Genomic DNA, 17,050 nt, shown 5'->3' with positions numbered 1-17,050 from the left:
AGCCTATTTTAGGATTATCCTACAACTGGGCAAAATCATCTAACACAAAGCCCATTTTATAATAAAGTATTCAAATCTCAAGTAATTTATTTAATACTCTACTGAAACTGAACAATAGAATGCTTGTATGGATTCCAAATGGTAGTAAGTATATTGGTTGTTTATCCTCATATTATTTGGCTGACTGGGAACTGTGGGGGCCCAGCATCATGCAACAGTATCATACCACATATCATTAGCCCAGGACATGATCAAAATTCAAAATTCAAAGTACAGATTCTACTGAATGCTTATCACTTTCACCTCATCAAAAAGTCAAAAAAGTTGTAAGTCAAACCATCATAAGTTGAGAAATGTCTATGTATCTTTTTTTTCCCAATTTATTTATTTTCAGAAAAACAGTATTCATTATTTTTATGTATCTTTTTTCCAAGTTTACTTATTTTAAGTAGAAATAATTGGTTATAATGAATTCTTCATTATTCACAGAAAAAGTTTAAAAGTTCCATGTGTACCTAAAGTATGCTGATATGCAAAGTGATAAAAATTATTTGATGACCAAATCTGAAATCTATCCTTTCATATTTTTTGTAAACCAGAAGAGGGAAAGTAAAATTTGTGTATATCTAATAATAAATATTTAAATATCTATTATTAGTATTTCATTCATTAGCCAAATTTTTCTTATGTACTTCTCCCTGTGATTTACATCATGAAAAAGGCCTTATAACAGGAAGACTAAATGTATTCTAACACTGAAGAAAATAATTGCTTAACATAAAAAAGAAAGTTTGTAATTGTCTTCATTCTGGATTCAGTATTTCACTTGTAATACATAAGTTAGTGGCTATATGCATAGAATTTAACTCTGCATGCTAAATCCTAGTGCAGAGTTTCAGATATAGACAAACAGTCTTTTTAGACCATGATAATGTTTATAAACTTTAGGTTTCTTAGAAATTCAGACTTTTTGGTTCATTCATACAATGTCAAATATGATAATGATCTTTTATACTTGACTACTTTTTATATATTTTTACACAGTGTCAAAAATTTTAAAAATACACAATAAACATTAATGCAGTCATGATGTTTTTGATACCATTTTTTTCTCCCAATTTATTTATTTTCAGAAAAACAGTATTCATTATTTTTTCACCACACCCAGTGCTCCATGCAAGCTGTGCCCTCTATAATACCCACCACCTGGTACCCCAACCTCCCACCCCCCCGCCACTTCAAACCCCTCAGACTGTTTTTTTTCTTTTTAACTCTACCTTGCTGGTGAAAATGGGGGGTACTGATAGCACTCTTAAAAAATCAAGTCATTTTTCTGCTCTGATCCTTAACTAGGGGAGAAATGTTATGGCACAAGGGGAAAATGGAGAAGAGGGGGAATAAGAACAGCAGCAGCAGGAGGAAGGAATTTAGAATTTAATGAGTGGCTATTTGACTTGCTCAATTCTTTGTACTGCCAGAGACACATTCTTCCACTTTCAGAATTTTCACTATTAGATCTACTTGGGTTTTGAGTGATCAGGCACAACCTATCATATCAAGTTTGACCAAAAAAACCCTAAAGTCATAAAGTTAAAAAAAAAAAAAGATTGATAAATCTGACAACATAATTTTCCACAGAGGTTTTGTTTTGTTGTTGTTGTTTTAAAAGCCCATGATAAAATTAAAAATAAAACTATGTGAAAAGAAGGATTATTTGTAGTGGTTATATCTTTAATTTGAAAAGAACTCTTCGAAGCCAGTAAATAAGTGCCTATAAGGCAGGAGAAAAATTAGCAAAGAATATGAATAGGGAATTAATTACTAATGTAATGAAAGTGATTCTTGGACATATTAATAAACAAATAAACAGTAAAACTATTTTATGAAAAAATACAAGTGTAAGTATAGCAAAATTCTTTTGTTTACCTATGTGATTGGCAAAGATCCAAGAGTCTGATAGTATAACATGTTGACAAGACCAATAAAATATGAACCTCAAATCTCAAACCCTCCCAAGAAAAAGTAAACCTCAAGTATTTTATTAAATCTCTAAATTGGTAAAATATATGAAGGAAAATATAAATATCTATTAAAATTTAAAACTGAATTGGAATTATACTTCTAGCATTTTATCTTACAGATATACCCACACACATGTAAAAGCAAATATGGACTTAGTATGTATTGCAAGCACTGATTTTAAGAAAAAAAGATTTTATTTTTTTTTTCAGATTTTGTTTATTTATTTGAAAGAGAGAGATCGCAAGCAGGCAGAGAGGCAGGCAGAGAGAGAGAGAGAGAGGGGGAAGCAGGCTCCCCACTGAGCAGAGAGCCTGATGTTGGGCTGGAGCCCAGAACCCTGGGATCACGACCTGAGCCGAAGGCAGAGGTTTAACCTCATGATTGGTTTCATTCTACTTAGCATATATTCAGTCACATCCTCCATATTGACCAAAACAATGCTTTAGTATTGATAAGAAATGTAGAATGGATCTAAACTAACAGTGGCTACTTTTTGCATGTCTAGTAAGTGCCAACAGCTGTCAGTGTCACATTTGATCACAGTAGTATTATATGGTAGGCAGTGTTATATTTTATCTATACTTTATAGATGATAAAACTGAGGCTAAGTGGGAGGCAATATTTTAATATCTGTATACCTAACAGCCACTTCCTATGCATTATAACAACATAAGTAAAAGGCTTGAAGTTGAGACCTTGCCCTCTTCCCTTAATTTTTTCTAAAGACTTGCTCTGAGATCAACAAAATTGTAGCAGCAATTAGAAATCTATAAACCAGAAAGGGGCTCTGAAAACCAAAATAGATATCATAAAGTCTAAACACTATATTTTTACTAGAAGAGGCTATCTTAAGTTGTCAGTCTGTTACCAAGTTTAAATATTTAAATTGTTAAAGACATTTTGTTAAAAATTCAAGTAAGACAAAATATTACAAAGCAAAGGTACTGCCTCCACTCCACTCCATACCATTTTCGGAAGTAACTGCCAAAATTTTTACACTATCCTTCAAGAGGTTTACCATGGATTTTTGTATTCATTCATTTATATGCAACATACAAAATCAGTTTTTGTGTGTTTTTTCCTTCTTGTGTAAATGGAAGAGTATTTTCTTTCTGTTTGTTGCTTAACAATGTGCCTTAGAAATCTTTCTATGGCCAATTATAGATCTGCACACATCTTTTTAAATCCTCCAAAGTATTCTATAATTTATTGATCTACTCCCTTATTTACAGACATTTATTTTTTCCTTTTCTTCTTGTCATTGCAAACACTGCTACAGTGGACATAGAATATATGCAAAGATATGTGCATTTTTTTTTCCCAATTTATTTATTTTCAGAAAAACAGTATTCATTATTTTTTCACCACACCCAGTGCTCCATGCAAGCTGTGCCCTCTATAATACCCACCACCTGGTACCCCAACCTCCCACCCCCCCGCCACTTCAAACCCCTCAGACTGTTTTTCAGAGTCCATAGTCTCTCATGGTTCACCTCCCCTTCCAATTTACCCAAATTCCCTACTCCTCTCTAACGCCCCTTGTCCTCCATGCTATTGGTTATGCTCCACAAATGAGTGAAACCATATGATAATTGACTCTCTCTGCTTGACTGATTTCACTCAGCAGAATCTCTTCCAGTCCCGTCCATGTTGCTACAAAAGTTGGATATTCGTCCTTTCTGATGGAGGCATAATACTCCATAGTGTATATGGACCACATCTTCCTTATCCATTCATCCGTTGAAGGGCATCTTGGTTCTTTCCATAGTTTGGCGACTGTGGCCATTGCTGCTATAAACATTGGGGTACAGATGGCCCTTCTTTTCACGACATCTGTATCTTTGGGGTAAATACCCAGGAGTGCAATTGCAGGGTCGTAGGGAAGCTCTATTTTTAATTTCTTGAGGAATCTCCACACTGTTCTCCAAAGAGGCTGCACCAACTTGCATTCCCACCAACAGTGTAAGAGGGTTCCCCTTTCTCCACATCCTCTCCAACACATGTTGTTTCCTGTTTTGTTAATTTTGGCCATTCTAACTGGTGTAAGGTGATATCTCAATGTGGTTTTAATTTGAATCTCCCTGAGGGCTAATGATGATGAGCATTTTTTCATGTGTCTGATAGCCATTTGTATTTCTTGATTGGAGAAGTGTCTGTTCATATCTTCTGCCCATTTTTTGATGTGTTTGTCTGTTTCGTGTGGGTTGAGTTTGAGGAGTTCATTATAGATCCTGGATATCAACCTTTTGTCTGTACTGTCATTTGCATTTTAAATCTTATTAGCCACTATCAAATCATCCCCTCAATGAAGTACACCAATTTATACACCCAGCAGTAGCATATGAAGGCACCCATTGCCTCCCATTCCTGCCAAAATTAAATACTGCAATTGTGATAACCAATCTCCAATGAACTGAATATCCTGGCTTTCATGTTTTCTTTTGTCCCTTCCCTACCAACTTAGAGATGAATTGTGTGTCCCACAGAATATGGTAAAACTAACCACAAGGAGGTATTTCTGAGATCTGATCACAGAAAACTTTGTTCTCTTTACACTGCTTACTCTGGAGGAAGTCACTTACTATATCATGGGGACACTCAAGTAAGTCTATGGAGAGGAATGGAGGCCTCTTTTCAAGCTCCAGCACCAACTCCCAGCCAGAGAAGTGTATCATTCAGTCCCAGCCAAGCCTTTCATTGTAGCTTTATGAGAATGAGACACCCTAAGCTTGAACTGCCCAGTCAAACCATTACTGAATTCTTAGCACACAGAAACCATAAAAGATAATAAGTATTTTTTTAATTGAAATGTAACTGGCAAAAAATATTACATTAGCTTTAGGTATACAACATGGTGAACAACTCTGTTATGGTATGCTCACTAGTAGTGTAGCTACCCCCTATAACCATACAGTGCTATTACAATACTATTTACTATACTACAGATGCTGTACTTTTCATCCCCAAGACTTATTCATTCCATAACCAGAATCCTGTACTTCCTACACCCCTTCACTCATTATGCCCATCGCCTCACCTCATCTGCCTCTGACAACCATCAATTTGTTCTTTGTATTCATTAATATGTTTCTGCTTTTCGTTTACTCATTTATTTTGTTAGACTCCACATGTAAGTGAAATCATATAGTATTTGTCTTTCTTTTATTGCACTTAGCACAACACCCTCTAAATCCATCCATGTTGTTGCAAATGACAATATTTTTTTCAGACAAAGAAAGTACTATAGCATTATATATGTACACATAGGAAATATCTCCACAAAGTATTATTTATCAGAAAAATCAGCATGTAGAGTCACGTACAAAGAGTGTTACCATTTATGTTTAATAATATAAATGTAGGAGATGTTATATATTTATATTTATTTATAAATTATTTCTATCTATCTATCTATCTATCTATAAATTATCTTTGGAAATATCAATGAAACTCGTAAAGGATGTTGCCTTTTAGGAGAGAAAATGGATTCCCTGCAACGGAGATGAGAGTTGGACAGATATAACTGAACAGATTCAGAGGTATTTAAAGATAAGCCTATCGATTGGCTGCATTTGAAGGTAAGGGAGAATCAACATTGACTCTCGGATTTCTTGCTTAGGGAACTAGCAGGAAGATATATATACTTCAAGAGGAGTTTATTCACTAATTTTTAAAATATTCATTGTGTATAAAATATGGGGAAGATGACGATTAAGCATTGTACATAATGGACTTGAAGTGGATATATTCAGTATGTAATTGGATATGCAGTACAGAGAAAATATCCTATTTAATATCATAACTATTTCCATCACCTTCTTCTCACATTGGGATAATATAATTACCAAAGGCCTTTTATTTAGTGAAGTACCGTGGCAGGCCACTTTTCTGCAAGTTTTTCTAAGTTTTGAGCAGGCAGCTAAAATAAGAGATAATTGGGAATAGTTTTAATGGAATGAAGAAATCCGAGATAATTTTAGAATACGTCAAGAGGAATAGAAATTAAGGTCACAAAAGGAAATAGAAAGCACACTTGGCAGAGATTTTTAATATAACATACAATATAGAGAAATCCTGGCAGAATTCAATGAGGAATTCAGGAACTAGCAGCAGGAACTTTTGCCACCCTTAGCCTGAAGCACAAAAGAGGTGGATGAAACTAGTAAGAGCTGGAGCCAAAAAGGGGACAATAGGATATTGAGCAGTCAAGGATATAACTACTGCTAGAATTTTAGTGATGTGGCAAGAAGTAGAAGAAAATGGTATCAAACAGTTCCAAAATTTATTGATTGAAAATAACAAGCATTTAAAAAATAAACAAATAAAACAGCAAGCATTTATATTAGCTCACAAACCCAGTGGGTTCTTTCTCTGGTGTGGGTCAGCATTTATAATATCTGCTATGTTGTCTGCTAAGTCTGGAAATTGGAAGATCAACAATGACCTCACTCACACATTTGGTGGTTGGCAATTTGGCAGTAGGAGCTAGGTGACTATCAGCCAAAGGCACCTCAGTTTTCTCTACATGGCCTCTCATTTGTGAGTTGCAATGCAGCCTCCTAGACAGAACAAGACACATGGCCAAGTCCAGAATTGGTTTAGAATAGTACTCAGAATAAAAAGGAAACAACTATTGACTTAGGAATGAATCTCAAAGGCATTATGTTGGGTTTAAAAAAAAGCCAGGAAACACATATGTTCCCATTTATGTGATATTCTCAAAACAACAAAGCTTTATAGCAGTTCTTAAAAATAAAAAGTAACCATCTCATGGGCAATTACCTATTCAGCTATTCACTGAATCAATACGATTATTTGGGCATTTACCATTTGCTAAGTTATGTGCCAAGTTTAACAGTGGTCTGAGAGATTCGTTTCTTGCACACATGGAGCCTATAATCTTGGGGTAGAGAGGACAAACAAATAACAACATGTACACAAACAAACATAAGTGAAAATTAAAACTGTAATGAGTGTTATGAGGGTAGCAAATAATGTTGCAAGATGAAAAAAATTCAAAATTAGGAGGAGTATATAGAGAGGGAAGGGTATGCAGATAAATCTGCTCTGTAGAATGATATTTCATCTGATACTTTAAAAATGAGGACACAGCGGTACCTGGGTGGCTCAGTTGGCTAAGTATCTGCGTTCAACTCAGATCATGATCTCAGGGTCCTGAAACTGAGTCTCATATCAGGCTCCCTGCTCAGTGGCGAGCCTGCTTCTCCCTCTCCCTCTGCTGCCCCTCCTGCTTGTGCTCTCTTGCTCACGCTCTCTAATTAATACACATTTTTTTAAAAAATGAGGATATAGAACATGAAGAGCCAGAGAAAAAATATTCAGATAGAAAAAAGAGAAAGCAAAACTCACTGATATCAAAAGGAGTATTCCAGGAAATGAAAGCATAGGTTTAGTGACTGATCAGAGTGAGAAAACATGAGGTTGAGGTTAACATGTGAAATGTAAAATGACACGCACTCGGCAAGGGCACTGATTTTATTTCTAGAGAAATGGAATGCATTCACCATTTTAAAGTTGTATGACCAATTCTAATTTTACTTTTAAAGATCATTCTAGAGGAAAGACTGGAAAATATCAATGGTACAAGGCAGAGACTATTAGAAGCCCTTTGAGACACTTAATGGGAAAAAAATAAAGATTTAGACAGGGAGTTAAGATGGAAATAATTTGATAAATTGGGAATATTTGGGGGGAAGGTAAAGCAGGGTTTAGAAAGGGAATAAGGAAAAGGAAGGAGCTAAATATTTGACTAGAATCACAGGACAGAAGTGCCAGTAGCTGGCATGAGGCAGAGTAAAGGACAAATAGGTTTGGAAACAGAAAACTTAAATACCTATGAGACATTAAAGAGAAGATGTCAAGAAGGAATTTAGTCAACTAGTCAAGAACTCAGAGAAGTCAAGGCTCTTCAGACTCACCAAATTTTCTGGGCATTTATTCCGTTTCTCAACATTAACTATTTTATTTCTGTCACCGGCTCTTTGTAGACCTTTTCAGCCCTTCTAACTGCCCTTAGGTATCTTTCCACAGTGTCCAAAAGGAAGCTATATGTACATTTCTACCCACTTATGTCCAACTAAGCTTTCTTTCTGATTCTATTGTATGGTTAGGTACTGATCAATGACAACTGAAAAATTTGGGGGTTTTGGTGGCATACTGTATAGCATGGAGTTTAAAAAAACTTTATCCTAAATATTTCTGTGAAAAGAAAGAAGTGAAGGATTAGAGAAAACAAAATTCCAATTCTCTTAGGCCCATTGCCAGATTTACATTTTCCGGAACTTGTGACCTAGTACTTATGGGCACAGTCACTCTAAACAGTGGAAAGCCACATGAAGAGGGGAGCCTAGGTGGCTCAGTTGGTTAAGTGTCCAACTCCTGGTCTCAGGTCAGGTCATGACTGTCAAGCTGTGTTGGGAGCTCCATGCTGAGGTGGAATCTGCTCTTGATTCTCTCTTTCCCTCTCCTTCTCCCTCTGCCCCACCCCCACCCCCTCTTTCCCGGAAAAAAAAAAAAAAAAGAATAGAAAAAGGAAGCCATATGGAGGGAGAAAGATTATTAAATGAGAGTGAATGTAGCTGCTGCAAGCTTCTGGGTCACTAAATGTCCCCCTTGTGATATATGCCTCATGTGTAATTATGGGCAACACTTTAAAAATCCGTTCCATTTTGTTTTTGGGAAAAGCAACTGAAATTGTGTTAATAACTCCCACAGCAAGATGACTTCACTTCACAAAGGAAGTTCTTTAATTAGCTATTGCAATCCATGGTACTGGTTATCCAAGATGTATGGGTGTGTGGTATGATACTTAAATATTTGTTTTTTTGGGGCTTTGTGACTCAGTCTTTATAAAAATGTTTGGAGGTTTCTCTTCTTCAACCTGTTATTACTACCCTAGAATTTCTCTCATAATTGGTATGTGGAAGTTAATAACATCAGGTAAAAAATTAAGTTCACATGTCATCATTCAGAAAGTTAAAGGGATTCTGGGTTAAAGTGATCACTAGAACTAAGACAATATGGGCTCTTGAGCATAAGAATTTGGAGTCTGTTTATGCGATTCTAAATCAAACACCGTATCGAACCATCTGATTATTTTTACTGCTAACACAGGTGATGGATTGAGATGCCCAGGTAAAGGTGAGCATACTGATACATAAATCTGAAAGAATAGAGATGAGGATAGAGAATAGAATGGGACACAAAACTGTCATTGTAACGACCAGGTAGACTTCCTCTGATACATTCTCAGTGATCAGGCCTCTAATTAAGTGACATACAGGTGTGTTTTGAATACACAAAGCCCTGCTGTCTGACTATGCCCTGTGACACTAACTTTACTGCTAGGATCTAGCTGTTTCTACTGTGTAGGGTAATAATAGTACTTCCTTTGGAGCACTGTTGTAAGAAGAAATGAGATAATGGATGAAGTGTTTAGCATGGTGCTTTGTATGAAGTTGACTAAGAAAATTCTGGTTGTTATGATTAACAGATGCTCTTTCTTCCCAGCATTTTACAAGTACAGAATGCCATATATATATAGATAGATAGATAGATAGATAGATAGATATAGAGAGAGAGACAGATAGAGAGAGAGAACATTTTCCAGCTTCTATTCTTTTGCACTCTCTTATATGGTATATATTTATGGAATTATTAGTCATGTAATAAGGTAAGGCAACTAAATCAAGTCCGACATATCCAAAAGCCTTTATCCAATTTAATTACTTATATACAGAGACAAGAAGATAATTTCCTTATATAAATATGGTTATCTTTATTGTGAAGTTATCTTCTTTCTCCTCTGTCTTTCATCAGCTCTTTCATATCTCACATGATGATATATGCCTCATTATTCTTTGGTCTTTTAAAATCTCCTAGATTATTAATCTACTCAGAACCAGGTATTTTTCTGTTAGATTGGCTTTACCAAGTAGAGGTAAAACTTTATTATCTGATTTTTAATACAATAGTATGCTCACTCAACTAAAACATCACTATATAGTATATATATATATATATATATATGTCTTTCAAATGTATGCTGCAACAAAGTTTAAAGAGTTGTGGTGAACTGCACAAAGGCATGAATCCTCTCTGTTGTGATCATTATTATATCTGCAGGCCTATAGAATGCTTGACATGTATCATAGCAGGTGCTCAATAAGTGAGAATTAATGAACAAACACTATTATAAAGAGTTAGTGTGGAGCCAGGAACTAAGTCCGGATTTTCTGATCTCAAACAAGTGCTATTAATATTTTACTGTAGAAATTTTCACACTCTGTCTTCCTATGAAGACTGGCTGATATCATAACTGTGAATAAAAATATGATTATCTCTTAATATGGAAAAATCCTTTTAGGATGGTTTTAGAGAAATTCTGCCTATAAATCTAGAACTAAACCAAGTCAATTCAATACAACTAATGAGACATAAACAGGGATGGCTTAAGATCAGAAAACTTTGTTTTAATACATTTTTAAAGATTTTATTTATTTATTTGTCAGGGAGAGAGAGAGATAGAGAGAGAGAGCACAAGCAGGCAGAGTGACAGGCAGAGGCAGAGAGAGAAGGAGGTTCCCCACCAAGCAGAGAACATGATGCGAGTCTTGATCCCAGGACCCTGGGATCATAACCTGAACCAAAAGCAGCCACTTAACCAATTGAGCCACCCAGGCATCCCTTTATTCTAATACATTTCTCACTTGGCAAACTCTTTTCAGGTGTTTATACACAGAGAAATAATACAGAAAAGTATCAACAGGCATAAGAGTCTATGGGGGTATTATTAAAACAGTAATTAACAAGTTTTATATTATTTTTTATATTTATATTTTAAATGGACTCAATATTTGAAAGTCATACCATAAATAAATAAATAAATAAATAATCTCATCTAGTTGTCACTAAGGGTTACACAGGGAGGTCTTTCCAGCTTGATATCTGGGTATGAGTTTCATTTCAAAGGATTTGTCCTGGAAATCACAGATCATTTCAATTTTATTTTGAATGATAAAATTAGCATATTCATACAAGACTATATAAAATTGCCTTTCAAATCTGCTTATAGATTACATATATATGAAAATATAAAATTTGTAAAGCAATTTTTGTAATATCCACATTTCATTCTAGAAAATAAAAAGGTTAGTTTAAAATGCATGTCCTTATTGTAAGACTGAATTTATAGTTCCTGAAAACTGTAGATGTATTTAAGCCTATGGGGTAGAATATTGTTCAGAAAAGATAATTATACATTTGTCAATTCCATAATAAGGTTAAAAGCCAATGTCCCATTCATTTAATTTCTAATAAAACTGACAAAATAATGCTGACATTTCCCAAGAGAATGCTTATTTCATCTAAATAAGTTCTTGCACATGCTTGCTATCCTGCTCTTAGTATCAAGGCTTGCTCTTAATTTCCCACAATCTTTGAGAAAATATAACCCACCTAGTGAAGCTTTTTCTGACCACCTGGTTTGTCCATATATCTTTGTTCTGCTTATTTTTTTCCATAGCACTTGTCACTAACTGACATAAATGTATATGTTATTTATTTTTAATATCTTCTCTCATCCCTTCTCCCCCCTTTAGAACACCAGATACATGAAGGTTGAACACTTTTTCTTTTCTTTTCTATTTTTCCATTTCTTTGTCTCCAGAGTCTATAAAAGTTCATGGTACAGAGAAGGCAACCTATAGTATTTGTTGAATGAATTAATTACATTACTCTATTAGGTAGGCTTTGGAAAAATACTTTTGTTATTGTGATAGTAACATCATTAGAGAAAGAAGAGGTTATAAAATCAGCAGCAAACATAAGTAGTACAAATATAATCAGCAAACATGCTAATTAAAATTGCTTTCAGTCTCATATTTGATGAGCAGGTAGCTAGTCAAACTATTTTTAGTACTGAATTAAACTATTCTAAAAGAAAAATCACATTGAAAAAAAGTAAATAGTACGGCTGTGATACGAAAAGACTATTGGTTTGCCTGTTTATCCATTTGTTTTGTTTTTCTCAGTCTGATTTATTTCACATAGCCTAATTCCCTCTTACGCCCATGCATATTGTCACAAATGGCATGTTCTCATCCTATTTGTGACTAATATTCCATTGTGTGTGGGGTGTGTGTGTGTGTGTATCATCTTCTTTATCAATTCTTCACTGAAATTTTATTTATTTGGTTATCAGTGAGGTTGATCATTTCTTCAAATGGCTATTGGCTATTTGTAGTTCTCCTTCTGTGATACTTGTTTGCATCCATTTCCCATTTTCAAAAAATAATAATTTTTGATTTAAAAGAATTTATGCTTCTGAGGTTCTGGGAAGATAATTTTTCACTGCTAAATCACAAAGTTCATTGCTATAAAACTTAATTGTTTTAATATAGAATAGTGAATGCAATCTGTTGCTCACACTAATTTGACTTGGTACAAGTTAACTTTTTTCTCTCTTATAACTGCAGATATCTCAAATACATGGACACATCACACTCCTTTCTCTGTTATCATTTACTAAAGTAAGTTGGCCTAACTTTTCTCTCCCTTCACGATTCTGTAAAGGGCACCAGGCTCATTTTCTGCAATTTATAATCTGAATGCATAAGTAAAATGTTTGTGTCTTTAAAGGTATTACGGGGATCTTGCACACTTCTACAAAAACACTTTACAACACAAAGGCAAATACTCAACTTCCTCCTTCCTTCCATATTGACTTCTGTGTTAGATAACTATCGGTGTCTTTTCCTCCCTCCTTCTTCCTCTCTCTCTCCCCATCATGCCAGTTCATTAAGTGTAAAAGTAAAGAACAATTCATATACTTATGTAAATAATCACAGGGAAAATAACAATTCCTAATAGTAATGTGAATAATCATTGTCCTATAGTCTCACTATATTATTTTTATAATTATTAGAACTGAAGCATCTACTCCATTTGCAAAGTGGTAAAATGCTTATCCTTATCCTTTTTTTAATTGTTAAAAAATTTTTAATAAACACATAATGTATTTTTAGCCCCAGGGGTACAGGTCTATGAATCTCCAGGTTTCCTTATCCTTTTTAATTATCTGTATTTCTTGCAGATAATTTCAGCAGCCCAGAGTCAGTTAATGGATGGAGTAATAAATCAGTGGTTACAAATTCATTTTGTTGGGGCTTTCTAGTTCTCGGGACATCCAACTCTTCCTTACTTTAACTTTTTGGTGTTTTATGGAGCTGCAGTGTTGGGAAACATCCTTATCATCCTCACAGTAATTATAGACTCTCGCTTACATTCCCCAATGTATTTTTTTGTAAAAGATTTTATTTATTTATTTGACAGACAGAGATCACAAGTAGGCAGAGAGGCAGGCAGAGAGAGGCGGGAAGCAGGCTCCCGTTCAGAGAGCCCAATGTGGGGCTCAATCCCAGGACCCTGAGATCACGACCTGAGCTGCAGGCAGAGGCTTCACCCACTGAGCCACCCAGGCGCCCGCGCCCCCCTCCCCCACCCAGTGTATTTTCTTCTTAGCAATCTCTCCTTTATTTGCGTGTCAGGCTACATTTGCCACTCCCAAAATGATTGCAGACTTCCTCAATGAACACAAGACCATCACCTTCCAGGGATGCATGTCACAAATATTTTTCTTGCATGTTTTTGGGGGTAGTGAGATGGTGCTTCTTGTTGCCATGGCCTATGATAGATACATTGCTATATGCAAACCTCTGCACTACATGACCATCATGAGCCAAAGGGTGTGCACTATTTTAATGGGGGTCTCCTGGACCACTGGCATTCACTGTCAATCTTCCTTTCTGTGGACCCAATAAGGTAGATAATTTCTTTTGTGACCTTCCCCTTGTGATCAAGCTTGTCTGCTTAGACACATATGTTTTAGAGATCCTGTGCTCACCAGTAGTGGCCTGCTCTCGCTTATCTGCTTCCTCCTTTTGCTCATTTCTTACATTATTATCCTTGCTACTGTCCACCACCAAGCCTCTGGTGGCATGTCCAAGGCGTTTTCCACCCTGTCTGCCCATATTACTGTTTTGGTTCTGTTCTTTGGTCCATTAATCTTCATTTATATTTGACCCTTTGAGATCTTCCCAACTGATAAATTTATTTCTGTGTTTTTTTACTGTCTTTTCTCCTGTCCTTAAACCCATGATCTACACATTGAGGAATAAAGATGTAAAGGAAGCCATGAAAAAGCTAAGGAACTAACAAGTGGGTTCCAAGGAAGTCTTTTAGACAACTGTGAAGCTGTAACACAAATCCATACTTAATGTCCTTTGCAAAGCGTGTATGCTTTTATTATTGTGTTTCTGTCACAATTAGTCTTTTGCTACTAGAGGACCTTCATCTGGTGATCTAAAGCTGGTAAATGCAGTGCAAAATCTCATATGATACTAGTTCTAATACTGTAAGGCTCATCTCATCTTCCCTGAAACAATCAACTATAATATATTAAAATTCCTAAGTAGTTTTCCCCCTTATATAGGCATTGTTTTAAAAAGCATCCTATAGCATTTATTTTTCTCAAAAATTTTTTTTCAATTTATTTATTTTCAGAAAAACAGTATTCATTATTTTTTCACTACACCCAGTGCTCCATGCTAGCCATGCCCTCTATAATACCCACCACCTGGTACCCCAACCTCCCACCACCTGCCACTTCAAACCCCTCAGATTGTTTTTCAGAGTCCATAGTCTCTCATGGTTCACCTCCCCTTCCAATTTACCCAAAAGCACATACCCTTCCCAATGTCCATAACCCTACCCTCCTTCTCCCAACCCCCTCCCCCCAGTAACCCACAGTTTGTTTCGTGAGATTAAGAGTCACTTATGGTTTGTCACCCTCCCTATCCCATCTTGTTTCATGGATTCTTCTCCTACCCACTTAAGCCCCCATGTTGCATCACCACTTCCTCATATCAGGGAGATCATATGATAGCTGTCTTTCTCCGCTTGACTTATTTCGCTAAGCATGATACGCTCTAGTTCCATCCATGTTGTCACAAATGGCAAGATTTCGTTTCTTTTTTTCTTTTTTTTTTTTTTAAGATTATTTATTTATTTATTTATTTGACAGACAGATCACAAGTAGGCAGAGAAACAGGCAGACAGAGAGGAGGAAGCAGGCTCCCTGCCGAGCAGGGAGGCTGATGTGGAGCTCGATCCCAGGACCCTGAGATCATGACCTGAGCCGAAAGCAGAGGCTTTAACCCACTGAGCCACCCAGGCACCCCAAGATTTCGTTTCTTTTGATGGCTGCATAGTATTCCATTGTGTATATATACCACATCTTCTTGATCCATTCATCTGTTGATGGACATCTAGGTTCTTTCCATAGTTTGGCTATTGTGGACATTGCTGCTATAAACATTCGGGTGCACGTGCCCCTTTGGATCACTACGTTTGTATCTTTAGGGTAAATACCCACTAGTGCAATTGCTGGGTCATAGGGCAGTTCTATTTTCAACATTTTGAGGAACCTTCATGCTGTTTTCCAGAGTGGTTGCACCAGCTTGCATTCCCACCAACAGTGTAGGAGGGTTCCCCTTTCTCCACATCCTCGCCAGCATCTGTCATTTCCTGACTTGTCGATTTTAGCCATTCTGACTGGTGTGAGGTGATATCTCATTGTGGTTTTGATTTGTATTTCCCTGATGCCGAGTGATATGGAGCACTTTTTCATGTGTCTGTTGGCCATCTGGATGTCTTCTTTGCAGAAACGTCTGTTCATGTCCTCTGTTCATTTCTTGATTGGATTAATTGTTCTTTGGGTGTTGAGTTTGTTAAGTTCTTTATAGATTTTGGACACTAGTCCTTTATCTGATATGTCGTTTGCAAATATCTTCTCCCATTCTGTCAGTTGTCTTTTGGTTTTGTTAACTGTTTCCTTTGCTGTGCAAAAGCTTTTGATCTTGATGAAATCAATAGTTCATTTTTGCCTTTGCTTCCCTTGCCTTTGGCGATGTTCCTAGGAAGATGTTGCTGCGGCTGAGGTCGAAGAGGTTGCTGCCTGTGTTCTCCTCAAGGATTTTGATGGATTCCTTTCTCACATTGAGGTCCTTAATCCATTTTGAGTCTATTTTTGTGTGTGGTGTAAGGAAATGGTCCAATTTCATTTTTCTGCATGTGGCTGTCCAGTTTTCCCAACACCATTTATTAAAGAGGCTGTCTTTTTTCCATTGGACATTCTCTCCTGCTTTGTCGAAGATTAGTTGACCATAGAGTTGAGGGTCTATTTCTGGGCTCTCTATTCTGTTCCATTGGTCTATGTGTCTGTTTTTGTGCCAGTACCATGCTGTCTTGATGATGACAGCTTTGTAATAGAGCTTGAAGCCTGGAACTGTGATGCCACCAACTTTGGCTTTCTTTTTCAATATTCCTTTGGCTATTTGATGTCTTTTCTGGTTCCATACAAATTCAAAAATTATTTGTTCCATTTCTTTGAAAAAGATGGATGGTACTTTGATAGGAATTGCAGTAAATATGTAGATTGCTTTAGGTAGCATAGACATTTTCACAATATTTATTCTCCCAATCCAGGAGCATGGAACATTTTTCCATTTCTTTGTGTCTTCCTCAATTTCTTTCATGAGTACTTTATAGTTTTCTGAGTATAGATTCTTAGCCTCTTTGGTTAGGTTTATTCCTAGGTATCTTATAGTTTTGGGTGCAATTGTAAATGGGATTGACTCCTTAATTTCTCTTTCTTCTGTCTTGTTGTTGGTGTAGAGAAATGCAACTGATTTCTGTGCATTGATTTTATATCCTGACACTTTACTGAATTCCTGTACAAGTTCTAGCAGTTTTGGAGTGGAGTCTTTTGGGTTTTCCACATAGAATATCATATCATCTGCAAAGAGTGATAATTTGACGACTTCTTTGCCGATTTGGATGCCTTTAATTTCCTTTTGTTGTCTGATTGCTGAGGCTAGGACTTCTAGTACTATGTTGAATAGCAGTGGTGATAATGGACACCCCTGCCGTGTTCCTGACCTTAGTGGAA

General features: G+C 36.2%; 1 pseudogene; it reads left to right on the top strand.

Moving 5' to 3' along the window:
- Positions 1-4,873: 4,873 nt before the first annotated feature.
- LOC122894624 lies at positions 4,874-14,256 on the top strand (annotated as a pseudogene).
- The last annotated feature ends 2,794 nt before the right edge of the window (positions 14,257-17,050 follow it).

Source organism: Neovison vison, chromosome 13 (assembly GCF_020171115.1).
Source record: "Neovison vison isolate M4711 chromosome 13, ASM_NN_V1, whole genome shotgun sequence".
Classification (NCBI taxonomy): Eukaryota; Metazoa; Chordata; class Mammalia; order Carnivora; family Mustelidae; genus Neogale; species Neogale vison.
The sequence above is the reverse complement of the archived record's forward strand: the minus strand, read 5'-3'. Positions and strand labels throughout refer to the sequence as shown.